We start from the raw sequence: 23,095 nt of genomic DNA on the forward strand, positions 1-23,095 counted from the left end.
TACATACTGAATGACATGTTCAATATCCTCTTATACTTTATCTATTTCTTCACATCTTCTGCTCATAAAATCTGCACACATACTTGTTAGTTATATGTACCATAGATCATTTGAACGATTTTTTTTATTAAAATGGTGTGGAACAAGTCTTTTACAGGATATGTATGCATCATTAGTGTTAACATTAATGAATAGATTATAATTGCTACTCATGCAACTGCACTTAAAAACAAAGTCGACCTTTTTTTTTTTTTTTTTTTTTTTTTTTTTTTTTTTTTTTTTTTTTTTTTTTTTTTTTTTTTTTTACACTGGCTACCAATTATTAAGAAGAAATTCATAAAAGGAATAGAAGCTGTCTAGGAGAAATGATTTTAAATTAGATTTAAAACTTGCTTTGCTACCTGTCAGACATTTTATGTTATTGTGCAAGTGATCAAAAAATTTTATTGCTGTATATTGAACTCCTCTCCGAACCACTAACAGCCTTAACAATGGTTAATAAAGGTCAGGTCATTTTTCCCTCTAGTGTTATAGCCTTTATATGTATGCGCATCACTGTTTATCTCAAATTGTCATGGATTATTTATGACGAATTTCATTAGCAAAAATATACATTGTGATGGAGTGGTTAAAATGTCTAGCTCCTTGGACAAGTGTCTCCAAGACCCCACATATTATTCTTACTGCTCACTTTTGTACAATCAGTACTTTTCTTCTAAATTATGAGTTACCCCAGAAAATGATTCCATACATTATTGAGTGGAAATATGCAAAATATGTCAGAAGGTTGGTATGTTTGTTTCCAAGATCAATAGTAGTACAAAGAGCAAAAGTAGCTGAACTTAATTGTTTGAAGCTCATTAATATCCTTTATCCCAAAAATTTGGAGCATTCTATCAAACTTACTGATTCCTCCTCCTGTACTACATCAATTATTGGTATGACTCCATTTGTTGCGCAGAAATGAATGTAGAGCGTGTTTCTTCAAAATTTAGGGAGAGTCCATTTTTAGAGAACTACTTAATAATTCTTTGGGAAATATCGTTTAATAACTCTTCTGTCCTACCCCCATGAACCATGGACCTTGCCGCTGGTGGGGAGGCTTGCGTGCCTCAGCGATATAAATGGTCATACCGTAGGTGCAACAACAACGGAGGGGTATCTGTTGAGAGGCCAAGCAAACGTGCGGTTCCTGAAGAGGGCCAGCAGCCTTTTCAGTAGTTGCAGGGGCAACAGCCTGGATGATTGACTGATCTGGCCTCGTAACAATAACCAAAATGGCCTTGCTGTGCTGGTACTGCGAACAGCTGAAAGCAAGGGGAAACTACAGCCATAATTTTTCCTGAGGGCATGCAGCTTTACTGTAAGGTTAAATGATGATGGGGTCCTCTTGGGTAAAATAATCTGGAGGTAAAATAGTCCCCCATTTGGATCTCCACTACTCAAGAGGATGTTGTTATCAGGAGAAAGAAAACTGGTGTTCTACGTATCGGAGCGTGGAATGTCAGATCCCTTAATCGAGCAGGTAGTTAGAAAATTTAAAAAGGGAAATGGATAGGTTAAAGTTAGATATAGTGGGAATTAGTGAAGTTCAGTGGCAGGAGGAACAAGACTTTTGGTCAGGTGAATACAGGGTTATAAATACAAAATCAAATAGGGGTAATGCAGGAGTAGGTTTAATAATGAATAAAAAAAATAGGAGTGCGGGTAAGCTACTACAAACAGCACAGTGAACACATTATTGTGGCCAAGATAGGTACGAAGCCCACGCCTACTACAGTAGTACAAGTTTATATGCCAACTAGCTCTGCAGATGATGAAGAAATTGAAGAAATGTATGATGAGATAAAAGAAATTATTCAGACAGTGAAGGGAGATGAAAATTTAATAGTCATGGGTGACTGGAATTCGAGTGTAGGAAAAGGGAGAGAAGGAAACATAGTAGGTGAATATGGATTGGGGGTAAGAAACGAAAGAGGAAGCCATCTGTTAGAATTTTGCACAGAGCGTAACTTAATCATAGCTAACACTTGGTTCAAGAATCATAAAAGAAGTTTGTATACATGGAAGAATGCCGGAGATACTAAAAGGTATCAGATAGATTATATAATGGTAAGATAGAGATTTAGGAACCAGGTTTTAAATTGTAAGACATTTCCAGGGGCAGATGTGGACTCTGACCACAATCTATTGGTTATGAACTGCAGATTAAAATTGAAGAAACTGCAAAAAGGTGGGAATTTAAGGAGATGGGACCTGGATAAACTGACTAAACCAAAGGTTGTACAGAGTTTCAGGGAGAGCATAAGGGAACAATTGACAGCAGTGGGGGAAAGAAGTACAGTAGAAGAAGAATGGGTAGCCCTGAGGGATGAAGTATTGAAGGCAGCAGAGGATAAAGTAGGTAAAAAGATGAGGGCTAGTAGAAATCCTTGGGTAACAGAAGAAATATTGAATGTAATTGATGAAAGGAGGAAACATAGAAACACAGTAAATGAAGCAGGCAAAAAGGAATACAAACGTCTCAAAAATGAGATCGACAGGAAATGCAAAATGGCTAAGCAGGGATGGCTAGAGGACAAATTTGAGGATGTAGAGGCTTATCTCACTAGGGGTAAGATAGATACTGCCTACAGGAAAATTAAAAAGACCTTTGGAGAAAAGAGAACCACTTGTATGAATATCAAGAGCTCAGTTGGAAACCCAGTCCTAACCAAAGAAGGGAAAGCAGAAATGTGGAAGGAGTATATAGGGGGTCTATACAAGGGCGATATACTTGAGGACAATATTATAGAAATGGAAGAGAATGTAGATGAAGATGAAATGGGAGATACGATACTGCATGAAGATTTTGACAGAGTACTGAAAGACCTGAGCCGAAACAAGGCCCCGGGAGTAGACAACATTCCATTAGAACTACTGACGGCCTTGGGAGAGCCAGTCCTGACAAAACTCTACCATCTGGTGAGCAAGATATATGAGACACGCAACATACCCTCAGACTTCAAGAAGAATATAATAATTCAAATCCCAAATAAAGCTGGTGTTGACTGATGTGAAAATTACTGAACTATCAGTTTTACTAAGTCACAGCTGCAAAATACTAACACGAATTCTTTACAGACAAATGGAAAAACTGGTAGAAGCTGACCTCAGGGAAGATCAGTTTGGATTCCGTAGAAATATTGAAACACGTGAGGCAATACTGACCTTACGACTTATCTTAGAAGAAAGATTAAGGAAAGGCAAACCTGCGTTTATAGCATTTGTAGACTTAGAGAAAGCTTTTGACAATGTTGACTGGAATACTCTCTTTCAAATTCTAAAGGTGGCAGGGGTAAAATACAGGGAGCGAAAGGCTATTTACAATTTGTACAGAAACCAGATGGCAGTTAGAAGAGTCAAGGAGTATGAAAGGGAAGCAGTGGTTGGGAAGAGAGTGAGACAGGGTTGTAGCCTCTCCCCAATGTTATTCAGTCTGTATATTGAGCAAGCAGTAAAGGAAACAAAAGAAAAATTTGGAGTAGGTATTAAAATCCATGGAGAAGAAATAAAAACTTTGAGGTTCGCCGATGACATTGTAATTCTGTCAGAGACAGCAAAGGACTTGGAAGAGCAGTTGAACGGAATGGACAGTGTCCCGACAGGAGGATATAAGATGAACATCAACAAAAGCAAAACGAGGATAATGGAATGTAGTCGAATTAAGTTGGGTGATGCTGAGAGAATTAGATTGGGAAATGAGACACTTAAAGTAGTAAAGGAGTTTTGCTATTTGGAGGGCAAAATAACTGATGGTGGTCAAAGTAGAGAAGATATAAAATGTAGACTGGCAATGGCAAGGAAAGCGTTTCTGAAGAAGAGAAATTTGTTAACATCGAGTATAGATTTAAGTGTCAGGAAGTCGTTTCTGAAAGTATTTGTATGGAGTGTAGCCATGCATGGAACTGAAACATGGACGATAAATAGTTTGGACAGGAAGAGAATAGAAACTTTCAAAATGTGGCGCTACAGAAGAATGGTGAAGATTAGGTGGGTAGACCACGTAACTAATGAGGAGGTATTGAATAGAATTGGGGAGAAGAGGAGTTTGTGGCACAACTTGACTAGAAGAAGGGACCGGATGGTAGGACATGTTCTAAGGCATCAAGGGATTACAAATTTAGCATTGTAGGGCAGCGTGGAGGGTAAAAATCGTAGAGGGAGACCAAGAGATGAATACACTAAGCAGATTCAGAAGGATGTAGGTTGCAGTAGGTACTGGGAGATGAAGAAACTTGCACAGGATAGGGTAGCATGGAGAGCTGCATCAAACCAGTCTCAGGACTGAAGACCACAACAACAACAATAACAACAACTCTTCTGTTGCTTTCTGTCAAATGGGATTTATTATAACACTAGTATCATCTACAAAAAGTACCAACTGTGCTTGTTGAATGTTAAGTGGAAGGTCATTCACATATTTAAGGAATAGGAGTTCACTGAAAATTGAACCGTGTGGGACCACCTTCATAATATTCTCCCACTCCCTAAATTTTCTACCTTTCTGACATTGTCTAAATTATTCATCCCAATCTTTTGAGTTCTGTTTGTCAATTGTGTTTAAACCAGTTGTGTGTAAATTCATCAAATCCATAAAATTTGAATTTTTCTAAGAGAATATCACAATCTTGAGCATCCTGTTTGTTCCAAGAGCTGCTGTTATTCCAGTCACACCCAACTTGTCTGGAATCAGGGCTGTACACAGAACTGTTACATGTTCTGAAGTAGATGTGGCCTCATGCAAAGTGTCCTTCACATAGAGGATGAAGAGTGATCCAACTTGTAGCTGTAAAGAAAGTTCATCATGTTGGCACCCAGAAGTGTGAATAGAAAAGGAAATCTTGTCAATGGTAGTTGTAAAGGGTGCTGCAGAAGAAGGTTTGGCGGCAGGAGGGGGGGGGGGGGGATACTGTAGAGCAGGAGAAACAGTAGAACACACTGGGGGCACAGCAGATGACAATGCTTGCAATGCTGTAAAGTCACACACAATGTGTGGTTGGACTTGAGGCAGCAGAGCATCACACACATAGTCTAAGGGAGGCAAGGGAGGGAAAGTATCACGCTCAACCAGTGAGCTAATGAAGGTCATAGGCTCAACACGCTCAAGGTCTGGTTGGCGCACAAGCAGAGGGTATGGTATGTGTGGGTTCGGGGCCATTGCATGAAGGTGGAGAACTTGACTTGAGAGGTTGTGGTATGGATTCCTCTATAGCTGGTTTAACACACTGAAGTGAAACTGTCTGATGCCAGCTGTTGCTGAGGATGTCCATAGTATTGGCCATGAGTGCCAATACCTGATGTGTGCCAGAGTAAGGTGGCTGTATTGCCAGTTTGACTGTCTCATCCTCTAACATAGTAGACACTCGTGAGTCCAGGGTTGAATGCAATAAAAGTGGGAGACAGATATGTGATCATGGAGGAGGCTTATAGATAGCAGCTATGTGTGACTGGACACACTCAACAAGAGCAGGGATGTTATATAAGTTGACAGTTGCACCACTGTCGATGAACTGAGTTGGAAGGACTAATGTCTTGCCATACAGGACCTCAGCAAGCAACACATGGAGGTCTGCATTACAAGCTGTGCACATTCCCAACATGACCCAGGAAAGGGCGTCAAACCACTCACCACCATGGCATATGAGGGCCACTTTCAGAGTCCTGTACCAATGCTTTATGAGCCCATTGTTCTGAGGGTTGTACACTGTAATGTGAAATTTATTCATTCCACAGAGTATGCAGAGTATGTTAAACAACAGTGATTCAAATTGCCTACCCTGATCAGTGGTGATGGAATCCAGGAAGATATAAATGCTTATGCTACAGAATCTGCCATAATGTCCGCAACAGAAACTGCCTCCACCCACCATGTAACACGGTCGATGACTGACAAGAAATATTTGAAACCATTAGATGTGGGTAATGGGCTGATGAGGTCTAGGTGCATGTGCTAGAAGTGGCCTCTTGGGATGTCAAATTTTCCTAGAAAAGGCATCATATGCCTGCAACTGTTGGTTCAGATTGTCCCACCCCTCAACGGCAATTTGGTGTAGATCCCTCAGGGTTGTCGGTTAGTCACATTGTCCATAAACAGTCCTTTTCAATCTATCCCAGGTATGTTCGATAGGGTTCATGTCTACATCTACATCTACATCTACATCCATACTCCGCAAGCCACCTGATGGTGTGTGGCAGAGGGTACCCTGAGTACCTCTATCAGTTCTCCCTTCTATTCCAGTCTCGTATTGTTCATGGAAAGAAGGATTGTCGGTATGCTTCTGTGTGGAATCTAATCTCTCTGATTTTATCCTCATGGTCTCTTCGCGAGATATATGTAGGAGGGAGCAATATACTGCTTGACTCTTCGGTGAAGGTATGTTCTCGAAACTTTAACAAAAGCCCTTACCGACCTACTGAGCGTCTCTCCTGCAGTCTTCCACTGGAGTTTATCTATCATCTCCGTAATGCTTTCGCGATTACTAAATGATTCTGTAACGAAGCGCGCTGCTCTCCATTGGATCTTCTTTATCTCTTCTATCAACACTTTCTGGTATGGATCCCACGCTGCTGAGCAGTATTCAAGCAGTTGGCGAACAAGCGTACTGTACCCTACTTCCTTTGTTTTCGGATTGCATTTCCTTAGGATTCTTCCAATGAATCTCAGTCTGGCATCTGCTTTACCGACGATCAACTTTATATGATCATTCCATTTTAAATCATTCCTAACGCGTACTCCCAGATAATTTATGAAATTAACTGCTTCCAGTTGCTAACCTGCTATTTTAGCTGAATGATAAGGGATCTATCTTTCTATTTATTCGCAGGACATTACACTTGTCTACATTGAGATTCAATTGCCATTCCCTGCACCATGCGTCAATTCGCTGCAGGTCCTCCTGCATTTCAGTACAATTTTCCATTGTTACAACCTCTCGATACACTACAGCATCATCTGCAAAAAGCCTCAGTGAACTTCCGATGTCATCCACAAGGTCATTTATGTATATTGTGAATAGAAATGGTCCTATGACACTCCCCTGCGACACACCTGAAATCACTCTTACTTCGGAAGACTTCTCTGCATTGAGAATGACATGCTGCGTTCTGTTATCTAGGAACTCTTCAATCCAATCACACAATTGGTCTGCTAGTCCATATGCTCTTACTTTGTTCATTAAACGACTGTGGGGAACTGTATCGAATGCCTTGCGGAAGTCAAGAAACACGGCATCTACCTGTGGACCCATGTCTATGACCCTCTGAGTCTCATGGACGAATAGCGCGAGCCGGGTTTCACATGACTGTCTTTTTCAAAACCCATGCTGATTCCTACAGAGTAGATTTCTAGTCTCCATAAAAGTCATTATACTCTAACATTATATGTGTTCCAAAATTCTACAACTGATCGATGTTAGAGATATAGGTCTATAGTTCTGCACATCTGTTCGATGTCCCTTCTTGAAAACGGGGATGACCTGTGCCCCTCTCCAATCTTTTGGAATGCTACGCTCTTCTAGAGACCTACGGTACACCGCTGCAAGAAGGGGGGCAAGTTCCTTCGGGTACCCTGTATAAAATCCAACTGGTATCCCATCAGGTCCAGCAGCCTTTCCTCTTTTGAGTGATTTTAATTGTTTCTCTATCCCTCTGTCGTCTATTTTGATATCTACCATTTTGTCATCTGTACGACAATCTAGAGAAGGAACTACAGTGCAGTCTTCCTCTGTGAAACAGTTTCGGAAAAAGACATTTAGTATTTCGACCTTTAGTCTTTCATCCTCTGTTTCAGTACCATTTTGGTCACAGAGTGTCTGGACATTTTGTTTTGATCCACCTTCCGCTTTGACATAAGACCAAAATTTCTTAGGATTTTCTGCCAAGGCAGTACATAGAACTTTACTTTCGAATTCATTGAACTCCTCTCGCATAGCCCTCCTCACACTACATTTCGCTTCGCGTAATTTTTGTTTGTCTGCAAGGCTTTGGCTATGTTTATGTTTGCTGTGAAGTTCCCTTTGCTTCCACAGCAGTTTTCTAACTCAGTTGTTGTACCACAATGGCTCTTTTCCATCTCTTATGATCTTGCTTGGCACATACTCATCTAACGCATATTGTATGATGGTTTTGAACTTTGTCCACTGATCCTCAACACTATCTGTACTTGAGACAAAACTTTTGTGTTGAGCCGTCAGGTACTCTGTAATCTGCTTTTTGTCACTTTTGCTAAAAAGAAAAATCTTCCTACCTTTTTTAATATTTCTATTTATGGCTGAAATCATCGATGCCGTAACTGCTTTATGATCACTGATTCCCTGTTCTGCGTTAACTGTTTCAAATAGTTCGGGTCTGTTTGTCACCAGAAGGTCTAATATGTTATCGCCACGAGTCGGTTCTCTGTTTAACTGCTCAAGGTAGTTTTCAGATAAAGCACTTAAAAAAATTTCACTGGATTCTTTGTCCCTGCCACCCGTTATGAACGTTTGAGTCTCCCAGTCTATATCCGGAAAATTAAAACCTCCACCCAGAACTATAACTATAACATGGTGGGGAAATCTACTCGAAATATTTTCCAAATTATCCTTCAGGTGATCAGCCACAACAGCTGCTGAGCCAGGGGGCCTAAGAGACATCCAATTACCATGTTTGAGCGTGCTTTAACCGTGACCTTCACCCAAATTATTTCACATTTTGGATCTCCGTCAATTTCCTTTGATACTATTGCTATAAACGCCCCCCCCCCCCCCCCCTTTCACTGTCCAGCCTGTCTCTGTGGTATACATTCCAATCTGAGTTTAGGATTTCATTATTGTTTACGTCTGGTTTCAGCCAACTTTCTGTCCCTACTGTCCCTAGTACTATATGGGCGTTGTGACCGTTTATTAATGAGAGCAGTTCTGGGACCTTTCTATAGATGCTCCTGCAGTTTACTATTAGCACATTAATATTGTTATTCCCTGTTGCATTTTGCCTACTCCTACCTTGCCGCGTCTCAGGAGGTGCCTTGTCGGGCCTAGGGAGGGAATTCTCTAACCTAAAAAACCTCCATGTGCACTCCACACGTACTCCACTACCCTTGTAGCTGCTTCCAGCATGTAGTGCATGCCTGACCTATTCAGGGGCTCCAAACCAGAGGACCGCGATCGTTTCTGGGAACGATACTACAAATAGTTAGCTCTGATTCCACCCCGCGAGCGAGGCTTTCCACCTTCACCAATTCTGCCAACCGCCTGTACGAACTGAGGGTGACCTCCGAACCCAGACGGCAGTAGTCATTGGTGCCGACATGAGCAACAATTTGCAGTCGTGTGCACCCAGTGCTCTCTATCACCGCCGGCAGGGCCTCCTCCACATCTCGGATGAGACCCCCCAGCAAGCAGACAGAGAGCATGCTGGCCACTCTAGTCAAGCGATGTCATTATCCTGAAGGAAGTCATTCACAAGATGTGCATGATGTGAGTGTGACTTGTCATCCATGAAGATGAATGCCTCGCAAATATGCTGCCGATATGGTTGCACTATTGGTCAGAGGATGGCATTCACGTATCATACAGCTGTTACAGTGCCTTCCATGACCACCAGTGGCATACGTTGGCTCCACATAATGCCACCCCAAAACATCTCCTTTGTCTCTCCAAAACATTGGAAGAATGGGATCTCCTCCTAGGTCCCATGATCATCCAGGGTAGTGAAGAGCTATGATTCATTGCTGAACATGATATAATGCTATTCATCAGCAGTTCATGCTTCATGGTCATGACACTACTCCATATGCAGTGATTTGTGTTGTGATGTTAATGGCAGCCTGTGCCTGTGATGGTAATTCCTTAGCCCTGTTGCTGCTAGTGTTTGGCTAATAGTGTGGGATGACACAGAATGTTGCAGAGAGTCCATTGCTTGTTCTCCTATGGCAGGCATAGATGTGAAAGTGTTATGATGTGATTGGTGCACAATGTTGCAATCCCTGTTTGTGCTGGTCAGACGTAGTCAGTCTGAACCTTGGCAATGAGTACGCCTGCCCTCAGATTCCCATGCAGTCCAAGGCTGGGCCACTATCACATCCAATCATCCCACAAAACTGAACACTGCACAATTTGAGCAGCTGTGAAATGGAGACCCACAATGAGGCCCCTCTCAAATTCTGCCAAGTGTTGATAATGCTGTCTCACATGAATGAGTACATGGCACCTCAATGCCCTTTTCAATGATCACTAACATCTGATGCTGTTCACACCTCTTGTATACACTACCAAGCCCAGTAACAACACTAACCATGAGCAACACTAATGCACTCATATGGCCATTCTGTGACAGAAAATTAGATCTCCAACCATTTACATAACTGTTGTTGGTGTGTGCACATATAAAGGTAGATTGAAATTCATCATGTCATCTTGTTACTTCATTTTTTGTTAGGGAGTGTACACAAAAATTGGTATAAAGCATAAAAAAATGAATTTGTAGTAATGACTGTAAAGGTGAACCACAATATTCACATCAGCCCATTTATTTCATTGCATTATGAGCCCTGTTGTTGTTGTTGCCTTCTTGAGTTTGAAGACTGGTTTGATGAAACTCTCTATCCCATGCAAGTCTGTTGATCTCCAGTAAATACTGTAACCTACATCCATTTTAACTAATTTACTTTATTCACCCCTTGATCTCCCTCTACAATTTTACCCCCCCCCCCCCCACTCCATCCCAAATACACATCCCTTCATTAACAAATTAACAATTCCTTGATACTTCAGAATGTCTGCTATCAAACGATCCCATCTTTTAATCAAAATATGCAATATGTTTCTTTTTTCCCCAGTTTGAATCACTACATCCTCATTAGTCATTTGATCAAACCATGTAATCTTCAGTATTCTTCTGTTGCACTACATTTCAAAGGCTTCTATTTTCAGCTCTCCTAAATTGTGTATTGTCTGTGTTCCCTTCTGCAGTCAGGCAGCAGCTTCCAGCTGAGCAACAGAAGCATAAGCAATTTGTGACATTTTATGAGTTCCTAACCAAAAGCAAATTATATAGTTTCATTTGTGCAATTTGGTAGTGTAGTTTTTGAATTTCTGCATGTTAATTTGATATTTACTAGACACCATTGTCATGTTTTTGTTTGTGTTGGAAAGTGACAGATTTTGTGACAGTTTACAAATTCCCAACAAGGAACAAATTATTTAGTCTCACATGTGTGATTTGGTAGTTTAATATTTGAATCCCTGCATGTTACTTTGCCTTTCACGGGCAAGTGCTCTACCAACTGAGCTACCGAAGCATGACTCACGCCCGGTCCTCACAGCTTTACTTCTGCCAGTACCTCGTCTCCTACCTTCCAAACTTTACAGAAGCTCTCCTGCGAACCTTGCAGAGCTAGCACTCCTGAAAGAAAGGATACTGGGGAGACATGGCTTAGCCACAGCCTGGGGGATGTTTCCAGAATGAGGTACTGGCAGAAGTAAAGCTGTGAGGACCGGGTGTAAGTTGTGCTTCGGTAGCTCAGATGGTAGAGCACTTGCCCACAAAAGGTAAAGACCCTGAGTTCGAGTCTAGGTCGGGCACACAGTTTTAATCTGCCAGGAAGTTTCATATCAGCGCACACTCTGCTGCAGAGTGAAAATCTCATTCTGGAAACATCCCCCAGGCTGTGGCTAAGCCATGTCTCCGCAGTATCCTTTCTTTCAGTAGTGCTAGCTCTGCAAGGTTCACAGGAGAGCTTCTGTAAAGTTTGGAAGGTAGGAGACGAGGTACTGGCAGAAGTAAAGCTGTGAGGACCGGGCGTGAGTTGTGCTTCGGTAGCTCAGATGGTAGAGCACTTGCCCATGAAAGGCAAAGGTCCCAAGTTCAAGTCTCGGTCGGGCACACAGTTTTAATCTGCCAGGAAGTTTCATATCATCGCACACTCTGCTGCAGAGTGAAAATCTCATTCTGGAAACATCCCCCAGGCTGTGGCTAAGCCATGTCTCCGCAATATCCTTTCTTTCAGGAGTGCTAGCTCTGCAAGGTTCGCATGAGAGCTTCTGTAAAGTTTGGAAGGTAGGAGATGAGGTACTGGCAGAAGTAAAGCTGTGAGGACTGGGCGTGAGTTGTGCTTCGGTAGCTCAGATGGTAGAGCACTTGCCCATGAAAGGCTAAGGTCCCGAGTTCGAGTCTCGGTCGGGCACACAGTTTTAATCTGCCAGGAAGTTTCATATCAGCACACACTCCACTGCAGAGGGAAAATCTTATTCTGGAAACAGTTATTGTGTTTTTGTAGATGTCGATGGTAGAGTTCCACAGCATGTGACAGTAGTCACTTGTTTGTCAGTGTAGTGTAGTTTTCCCCCATCTTTAGTATGGATAGGGACTTTGATTGCTGTGTGTGGACGTGAGCTAAGTTGGTGATACTCTGCTTGCAGCTCCACAGCCTGTGTTGGCTTCTGTTACACAGCTTGAGGCTGCAGTGGACGGGCATCACCGTTGTGTACTGGCCATGGGCATCCAATGGACGTCCAGCACAACCCGTGAGTCCATCAATTGGTCCACACTGGTGGGCAGCCCAGTTACTGCTCACCCATGGCTGAGTGCGAGGTCACCTCAGGGAGTGGTAGGCTGCAAAAGACTTCCCAGGGGGCCAAATGTAAGGCCTGAGTTCCAGGTGCTATGTGTGGCTGAAAAAGTTTCTCACCCAGCTTTAGTCACTTGTCCTGTTTCAGAGGAAATTTCTTAGCCTATAAGATGCACAATGTCACATTATTGATTGTTGGGAACTACAATTTTACATCTAGATTTACATAGGTTCTCCACAAGCCACCATACAGTGCGTGGTGGAGGGTACCCTGTACCACTGCTTTTCATTTCCTTTCCTGTTACAGTTGCAAATAGAATGAGCGAAAAAGAGTATCTATATGCCTTCATATGAGCCCTGATTTCTTGTATCTTATGTTTGTGGTTCTTGCGTACAATGTATGCTGGTGGCAGTAGAATCGTTTGGTGGTTAGCTTATAATGTCAGCTCTCTAAATGTTCTTAATATCGTTTCTCAAAAAGAACACCACCTTACCTTCAGGGATTTCCATTTGAGTTCCAAAAGCATCTCTGTAACACTTACATGTTTTTTGAACCTACTGGTAACAAATCTAACAGTGCACCTCTGAATTGCTTCTATGTCCTTCTTCAATCCGACATGGTACGGATTGCAAACACTCAAGCAGCACTCAAGAACAGGTTGAACAATCATCCTAGATGTGGTCTCCTTTACAGGTGAACCATCCTTTCCTAAAATTCTCCCAATAAACTGAAGTTGACCATTCACATACCCTACCACAGTTCTCACCTGCTCATTCCATCTCATATCGCTTTGCAATATTACACCCAGACATTTAACTTACGTGACTGTGTCAGTCAGCTCACTATTAATACTGCATCTGGACATTACAGATTTGATCTTCCTAGTCATCTTCATTAACTTACATTTTTGCACATTTAGGGCTAGCTACCATTCATCACACCAAATGGAGATTTTGTCTAAGTCATCTTGTATCTTCCTACAATCAGTCAACTTCAACACCTTACCATACCTCATGACATCATCAGCAAATAACCACAGATTCCTACCTACCCTATCCAGCAGATCATTTATGCATATAGAGCACAACAGCAGTCCTATCACACTTCCCTGGGGCACTCCTGACGATGCCCTTGTTTCTGTTGAACACTTGCCGTCATGGACGACATACTGGGTTCTATTATTTAAGAAGTCTTTGAGCCACTCATATATCTATGAACTTATTCCATATGCTTGTATCTTCATTAACAGCCTGTATTGGGGAACTGTGTGTCAAATGCTTTCTGGATATCTAGTAATATGGAATCTGCCTGTTGCCCTTCACCCATAGTTCTCAGTATATCATGTGAGAAATGGGGAAGCTGAGTTTCATATGAGTGATGCTTTCTAAAACCATGCTGATTCATGGACAGAAGATCCTCAGAAAGTTTACAATATTCAAACAGAGAATTTGTTCAAGAATTGTGCATCAAACAGAAGTTAGGGACATTGATCTGTAATTTTGTGGTTCTGTTCTTTACCCCTTCTTACATACTGGAGTCACCTGTGCTTTTTTCCAGTCACTTGGGACTTTATGCTGGGTGAGAAATTCATAATAAATGCAAGCTGTGTAAGGGACCAATGCCATAGAGTGCTCGTTGTAAAATTGCTGGGATTCCATCTGGACCTAGCAATTTGTTTGCTTTCAAATCTTTCAGTTGTTGCTGTATGCCAGGTATGCTTATTACTATGTCACCGATATGGGAGTCTGTCTGATGGTCAAATGATGATATGTTTGTATGATTCTCCTAATTTCTGGAATGTTACATTCAAAACTTTGGCTTTTGTTTTGCTGCCTTCAACTGCCACACCAAACTGGTCAACAAGGGACTGAATGGAAGCCTAAGACCTGTTTAGTGATTTTAAACAAGACCTGAATTTTCTCAGGTTCTCTGCCAGATCTTTTGCTAAGGTGTGACAGTGGTAGTTATTGTATGCTCTTCACAGATGCACAAACCACTACTAACATTTGCTTGTTATTTGTGCGTTCCCTTTTGAACCATGATTACAACAGTATCTGTTCCTCAGCGTCCACTGAATTTTGTTATTAAAACATGATGGGTCTTTCCTATCCTTTATCCACATACTAGGCACATAACTCTCCAGACCATGATTTATAGTCTTCTTAAACTTTGTCCATAATTCCTCTGAATCCATCTTGCTGGAGCTATGTGATACCAATTCACTTTCTAAGTGAGATGCTAATAACTGCTTATCTGCTCTATCTAGCAGAAACACTGTCCTAGTCTTCTTGATTGATTTAGTAACTTTTCTAATCATATGATGGTATCATATAATGGCATCATGATCACTAATCCTTGTTTTTATACTGACACTGTCAATAAGTTGCAGCCTATTTATAGCTACAAGGTCTAAGATATTTCCATTGCACAGGGCTGCCAAGGTACCTCCTCAAGACAATTTTCAGAAAATTAATTCAAAAGTATTTCACATGACTATCCGTCTCTTCTCTTTACAGTGAATCCATAAACATCCCAGTCTATAATAGACAGGTTAAAGTCACCTCTAACTAGTTTTGCATGATCTGGGTATTTATGCACTATTAACCTAGGCAGCAGAATCGGGTGGCCAGTAAAAACATCCAACAGTTCAGTTTCGACCTCAATAGAGACAAAATTTTTGTCTACTGCAATGAACACTCTCCCTCCTATGGCCCCTAATCTGCCTCTCTGATATACATTTCATGACTTGCTAAATATCTCAAAGCTTTCCACTTCAGGTTTCAGTCAGCTTTCCGTCCCAAGAATAATTTGATTGTGAGAAGTTTCATAGAGGGCAGTAAATTTGGGATATTTGTTAGGAATACTTCAACAGTTTACTGATAAAATTGTAGCACTCAAAGTGTCATTATTTTGAATGCCATTTGACTTCACTTGCTGCATATCAACTGGCACGTGTTCATCAGAGCACCTCAAACTACTGCTAGCCTGAAAAACCCTCATGTGCACTCCGCAAGTACTATGTTACCAGAGTAGCTGCTTCCTTTTTTTAGTGCATTATGGTCCTTGTTAGGTGCAATATGGGATACCTTAGGAACATGGCTGCCAAGGGGAGGAAGAAAGCCAGTGTGCAATCTGTGTACATATGGGGTGGAGTCATTCCAGGCATGGAATGGGTCCTTCTGGATGCCATGAAGAGCACATGGTGCAGCCAACTGCAAGTGGTGGCACACATCAGTACAAAACACATGTCTTGCTTTCAATCAGTGCAGATTCTCTCTGGTTTTAAGTGTCTATCTGAAGTGGTAAAAGTTGCCAGTCATCCTTGCAAGATGAAAGCAGAGCTCATCATTTGCAGCCTAATCGATGGGACTGATTCGGTAGCAGGGGCTGTGGGGCATGTTATGGGTAGTATTTTTATGTTAGTCTTGAGGAAACTGAAACAGGGCTTCAGTCTCCAAGGGTGCAGGTTGGACACAGGAAGAATATATGTCTAGGAACCTCTGGTATAACAGTTGCAAATTATCATAACTGTGTTGGGAAAGTACTCCAAGTGCTAACAAAGAGCACTGATGCTCAAATTGTTATAGGCATTGCATGCTGGATAAAGCCAGAGATAAGTTCAGCCAAAATTTTTGCAAAGGACCTAATGGTGCTCAAAAAGGATAGGATAAATATAACATGGTGGTGGAGTGTTTGTTTCTGTCAGAAGTAGTTTATATTGTGGCTAAATTGAAGTAGATAGTTCTTGTGAGTTAGTATGACTAGAAATTTATTCTTGACAACTGGAATAAGGTAATAAATCAATCCTTTTGCCAATCTCCCAACTCAGATAATAAAATTGCTGAAAGGTTCAAAGGAAACTTGAGTCTAATTTAAAGCATGTACCCAACCCATACAATTATAGATGCAGGCGACTTCAATTTACCCTCTTTATGTTAGTAAAACTACATGTTTAAATCCAGAAGTACACATAAAACATCATCCAAAATTATGATAAATGCAGTCTCTGAAAATTATTTTGAGCAGTTAGGTCATGAGCCCACTTGAATAGTAAACGGTTGTGAAAAAACACTTTTCCTCCTAGCAACCAATAATCCTGAACTAATAACGAACATCAAAATGGATACAAGGATTAGTGAACACAGGACTGTCATAGTGAAACTGTATACCATAACTCCCAGATCCACAAAAAATAAATGAAAAATGCATCTATTCAAAAATGCAGATACAAATTTGCTTGAAGCCTTCCTGAGAGACAATATCCACTCCTTCCAGATTAATATAGTTTGGTCCCTTTATCCCTCAAACCAACCAACCAACCAGATTAACAATGTATGTGTAGACCAGATGTGGTGTGAATGCAAAGAAGTACTATAAACAGCAATTGAGAGATTTATACCAAATAGATTAACGAAAGATGGAGATGATCCCCTATGGTACACAAAACAGGTCAGAACACTGTTGCAGAAACAATGAAAACATCATTCCAAATTTAAATGAATCCAAAATCCCCAAGATTGGCAATCTTTTACAGAAGCTCAAAATTTAACACAGACTTCAGGGTGAAATGCTTATAATAGTTTCTACAATGAATCTTTCTCTCAAAACCTGGCAGAAGATCCAAAGAGAGTCATGTAAAATATTCTAGTGGCAATATCCAATCAATGTTTTCTCATCATGGTAACATTGCAAATATTATTGATAACAGTGCTGCTAAAGCAGAGTTACTAGATACAGCCTTTTGAAATTTCTTCACCAAATACAACAAAGTAAATATTACAGAATTCAAATAAAGAACAGCTGCCAACACGAGTACCAGTAACTTAGAAGTATATATTCTTGGAGCAGTGAAGCAACTTAAATCAATTAACAAGAGCACACCTTCCACTACAGATTGTATACCAGTTAGATTCCTTTCAGAGTATGCTGATACAACAGCTTCAGACTTAACAATCACATGCAATGGTTCGCTCAATGACTGGAAAGCTGCATCGGGCACATCAGTATTCAAGAAAAGCTGTAAGTGTAATTCATCAAATGACAGGCCCACATCATTAATGTTGATCTGGAGCTTGATTTTGGAACATATATTGTGTTCGAACATTATGAGTTACCTTGAAGAGAATGGTTTATTGACAAATAGTTAACATGGATTTAGAAGTGTTGAGTGCTACTGACAAGGGATTTCAAATTGATTCCATATTTCTAGATTTACAGAAAGCTTTTGACACCATACCTCAAAAATGGCTTGTAATCTCAATTATATGACTGGATTCATGATTTCCTGTCAGAGAGGCCAAAGTTTGTAGTAACTGATGGAAAGCTGTCTAGTGAAACAGAAGTGATTTCTGATGCTCTCCAAGGTACTGTTATATCTGCTGTTCCTTATTTTTGTAAACAATCTAGGAGACAATTTGGGCAGCAATCTTAGGCTATTTGCAGATGGTACTGTCATTTATTATCTAGTAAAGTCATTAGAAAATCAAAACCAATTGCAGAACAATTTAGAGAAGGTACCGGTATGGTGCAAAAACTGGCAATTGACCCCAAATAATGAAAATTGTGAAGTCATGAGTGCTAAAAGCAATCTGTTAAACTTGGACACATGATAAATCAATCAAATTTAAAGGCTGTAAATTCAAATTAATATCTAGGAATCACAATTACAAACAACATGTGGAATCATTGGGTCTACTGCCGCATGTTTGTGTAGCTCTGGCACAACATTTTGGCCATGTAACTCGTTGCCTTCTTCAGGTGCTACCTGAGACTGCCATATTGGCAGTCTCAGGTAGCACCTGAAGAAGGCAACGAGTTACATGGCCGAAATATTGTGCCAGAGAGACACAAACATCCGGCAGTAGACCCGATTATTCCACATGTCAAGATCTCGCCGGGAAAGACTGAAGAGTTAAATTACAAACAACTTAAATTGGAAAGAATACTTAGAAAATGTTGTGGGGAAGGTAGCCAAAGACTGCATTTTATTGGCAGAACACTTAGAAGATGCAACAGATCTACTAAAGAGACTGCCTACACTATGCTTGTCTGTCCTCTTTTGGAGTTGTGCTGTGTGGTTGTGTGATCCTTACCGGATATGATTAATGGAGTACACTGAGAAAGTTCAAAGGAGGGCAGTACATTTTGTATCATCGAGAAATAGGAGAGAGAGTATCATGGCCATGACACACAATCTAAGGTGGAAATCATTACAACAAAGGCATTTTTCATCGCAGCAGGATCTTCTCATGAAATTTTAGTACCAACTTTCTCTTCTGAATGTGAAGCTATTTTGTTGATACTCACTTACATAGGAAGAAATGATCATCATAATAAAAGAAAGGAAATCAGAGCTTACACACAAAGATATGTTTGTTTTTTCTGTGTGCTGTTCAAGAGTGAAATAATAGAGAATTAGTGTGAAGGTTGTTTGGTGAACCCTCTGGTAGCAACTTTTGTGTGATTTGCAGAGTAACCGTGTACATGTAGATGTAGGTGGTAACAGTCCAGACAAAAAACTTAAGAAAAGGCTTCCTAACACTTAAATTTTTATTAGATGTTAACAGATGTCTCTTTTTCAGAAATGCTTTTTCTGCAGTTTATGTCCTCTCTACTTTGCACATCATCATTTATTTTTATACCAAAATATCAAAACTCAGTTCCTAATATGATTCCCTCAGCATTGGCAGGTTTGATTCAGCTTCTTTCCATTACCCTTGATTTACTTCTGTTTAGATTAGATCAGATTAGTACTCGTTCCATAGATCATGAATACAACACTTCGTAATGATGTGGAACGTGTCAGGTTAATAAAAGGTGTCTATACAAGATATTACATTACACAAAATATTACATGACACTTTTTTTTTCTTTTTGTGGGGGTTGGGGAATTCCCACTTACTACATCCAAAAATTCATCTAATGAGTAGAAGGAGTTGCCATTAAGAAATTCTTTTAATTTCCTTTTAAATGCTATATGGCTATCTGTCAGACTTTTGATGCTATTTGGTAAGTGACCAAAGACTTTTGTGGCAGCATAATTTACCCCCTTCTGAGCCAAAGTTAGATTTAATCTTGGGTAGTGAAGATCATCCTTTCTCCTAGTGTTGTAGTCATGTACACTGCTATTACTTTTGAATTCATTCGGATTGTTAATAACAAATTTCATAAGTGAACATAAATATTGTGAGGCTACAGTGAAGATCTCTAGCTCTTTAAATAAGTGTCTGCAGGATGATCTTGGATGAGCTCCAGCAATTATTCTGATTACATGTTTTTGTGCAATGAACACTCTTTTACTCAATGATGAGTTACCCCAGAATATGATGCCATACGAAAGCAGAGAATGAAAATAGGTGTGGTAAGCTAATTTACTCAGCTGTATATTGCCAAAATTTGCAATGACCCTAATAGCATAAGTAGCTGAACTCAAACGTTTCAGCATATCCTCAGTGTGTTTTTTCCAGTTCAACCCCTCATCAATGCATACACCTAGAAATTTTGAATATTCTACCGTAGCTACCGATTTCTGATCGAAGTCTATATTTATTAATGGTTTCATTCCATTTACTGTGTGAAACTGTATATACTGTGTTTTGTCAAAGTATAATGAGAGACCATTTGCAGAGAACCACTTAATGATTTTCTGCAAAACATCATTTACAATTTCACCATTTAATTCTTCTGTAAATAATTCATGGTAGTAAAAAAAATGGATTTTTTTAACCATGACTTATGAAACTGATAGGAAGGTAATATTTACACCCATCAGTGCCTACTTTCTTAGGCATTGGAATTATCACACTCTGCTTTAAGATTGAGGGTATCTTGCCTGTCTCATATGGTAGAGGGGAGTGTTGTACTTTGGTACACTTTTTAGACCTTTGCCTGTAACAGAAGTTTAATATATTTTCTTATTCCAGTTTTGAATTAAGGCATTCAATTTTTGTGTGATGCAGTCTTTTTTCTGAAATTACAAAAGTACTATGGAAAATTAAGGTTTTTCCACATGTGATTTGTTGTTGATTTATTGATCCATTTTCATCTACAGCTGCACAATGAGCAAGAGATATTTGGATTTTTACGTTAATATTAACAGTTTTATGTATAATATACCTTTGTACATAGTAATAAACATTAATATATCAATTAATGATGAATACTTAAATAAATGTTGTTATTATTCTATATACAGAAAGGTAAAATATGAATGTTCTTCTGAATGAGACTACATTGGGTTAACATAGAAAAAATTAGTTTTGTAGGTATTCACTTACTGTGTAAAAGCAGTGATCAACCAAGCACAATTTCAATTTAGATTTGAAGTGACCAATGTTTTGTATGTGTTTAATGGTATATGATAAGGCATTGTATAGTTTGATACTTGGATGGATAAGGGCATTTTGAAATAACTTTGTGTTGGCGCTTTGAACATGTACATGCAGTTTTTGTCTTGTATCATAGCTGTGTAATGTGTGATTTTGAGTGATGAGTGGTCTTTTTATATGTAAGTTTTGCTTTAAATACATTAGATTTTCAAGTATATATATTCAAGGAAGTGGCAGGATCATCCTTTTTTGAAACAATGGTCTACTAGATTTGTGATTATCTACCCCTTCAATTATTCTTATAATTTTTTTTTTTAATTTTTAATGTTACAACATGTTCCAAGGTACAACATGGTCATGTGCCTAGGAACAAATATTCAACTGGCATTTAAAAGTGTTCCAATTGAGTAAATCTTGGCAGTTCTGTTTTTAATAATCTATCCATTACATTAAATCAATGATTAATGAAATCAAATTAAGCAGAAGAATTATCAAAATCCTGTTACATGTTCAATGCAGTTTGAAGTAGAAGCTATTGAAAATTAACACAGATTTCCATTTTCAAAAGAAGTAAAACTGTTAAGACAAAAGAGAAAGCCAGTTGATTTGCAAGTATCACATGTTCCAAGGGAAATGACCTTCTTCTGTTTCAAGGCACAAGATGGTGCATGACCAACAAAGTATGGCTTAATTCTCCACATGTTACATTAATGAAATATTTACAACTGCTGCACGAAGGACACCCTCATATCTATCAACAACAAAAATTGTACAAAATGGTGGAAACTGCTTAAGGCAGTGTTTAGTGTGCATTCCTTCATTGGATTTTAAAGTCAGTCACTAGACTGAAGTGCTGACCAAAAAACGCCATGGTTTCCTACATACACTATCCTCTAGATACAATCTCTCACCTATACATCCCTACGTTATGTTTAGAGAGCATGTAAATCAATGCATTTCACTTGAGAACAATGACTTCATTATTATTCAACATCTACATCAATACTGCACAATCCAACTTGGTGCATGGTGGAGGGTAAACCATAGCACTACTAGTCATTTCCTTTCCTGTTCCAGTTGCAGATAGAATGAGGGAAAATGACTGTCTATATGCCTCTGTGTGAGCCTCAATTTCTCATATCTTATGTTAATGGTTCTTACAACAAATCTATCTGCCCACCTCTGCATTGCTTGGATGACTTCATTTAATCTGACCCGCCACAGATCCCAAACAGTCAAGCAGTAGTCAAGAATAGGCCACACTAGCATCCATATGTGATCTCATTTTCAAGTGAACCACACTTTCCTAGAATTCTCCCAACAAACTGAAGTCGACCATTCACCTTTCCTACCATAATCCTCACATGCTCATTCCATTTCATATTGCTTTGCAATGCTATACCCAGATATTTAAATGATGTGACTGCATCAAGCAGGACACTATTAATGCTGTATCTGACCATTATGGGTTTGTACAAGCAATGCTTTCTAAATCCGTGCTGGTTCATGGACGAAAGCTTCTCAGTCTTGAGAAAATTTACCATATTTGAAAAGAGAATATGTTAGATGATTCTGCAGCAAACCAATTTTAGAGATTTTAGGGATTGTGGATCCATTTTTTGCCCCTCTTATGCACAGAAATCACCTGCATTTTTCCCAGTTGCTTGGGACTTTGCATTGGGTGAGAGATTCACTGTAAATGCAAGCTAAGTATGGGGCTAATGCCATAGAGTACTCTGAAAAACCAAATTGGGATTCCATACAGATTTGCTAACTTATTTGTTTTTAACTCTTTCTGTTGTTTCTCTATCCAGGCATGCTTATTTCTTGTTTACTTCTCCTGTTTAGTGGCACTGTGATGCCAGCTCACTTTTCTGCAACATGGCAATGCAGTAACTGAATAAGAGGTGCAGTTAGTACAATTTGTAGACACCTCACTTCAGTTTGGCATTTCCTTATTGTCTTACAATTTTATTCATACTGGATGGCATTATATCATGACACTAGATATTGAAATACACACTACTAACACTATTTTGATATGTGGCAAAACACTCTCCAAGATCCTGTGCACTTGTGAATAGTAGAATACGATGGAAGATTCTTAAATGTTTTATCTTACAGTGACAGCTACATATCCTAACCTGTATTTTTCATACACTGGTCATCTGATAATGTTTG

The 23,095-nt window shown here is 39.7% G+C and overlaps 1 protein-coding gene across 2 annotated transcripts in view; it reads left to right on the top strand.

Moving 5' to 3' along the window:
• The window catches only part of LOC126185001 (neither inactivation nor afterpotential protein G-like), a 227,410-nt gene that overhangs the window by 191,576 nt on the left and 12,739 nt on the right, over positions 1-23,095 (top strand). The gene's annotated exons all lie outside the window — the stretch shown is intronic.

Source organism: Schistocerca cancellata, chromosome 4 (assembly GCF_023864275.1).
Source record: "Schistocerca cancellata isolate TAMUIC-IGC-003103 chromosome 4, iqSchCanc2.1, whole genome shotgun sequence".
NCBI classification, from domain to species: domain Eukaryota; kingdom Metazoa; phylum Arthropoda; class Insecta; order Orthoptera; family Acrididae; genus Schistocerca; species Schistocerca cancellata.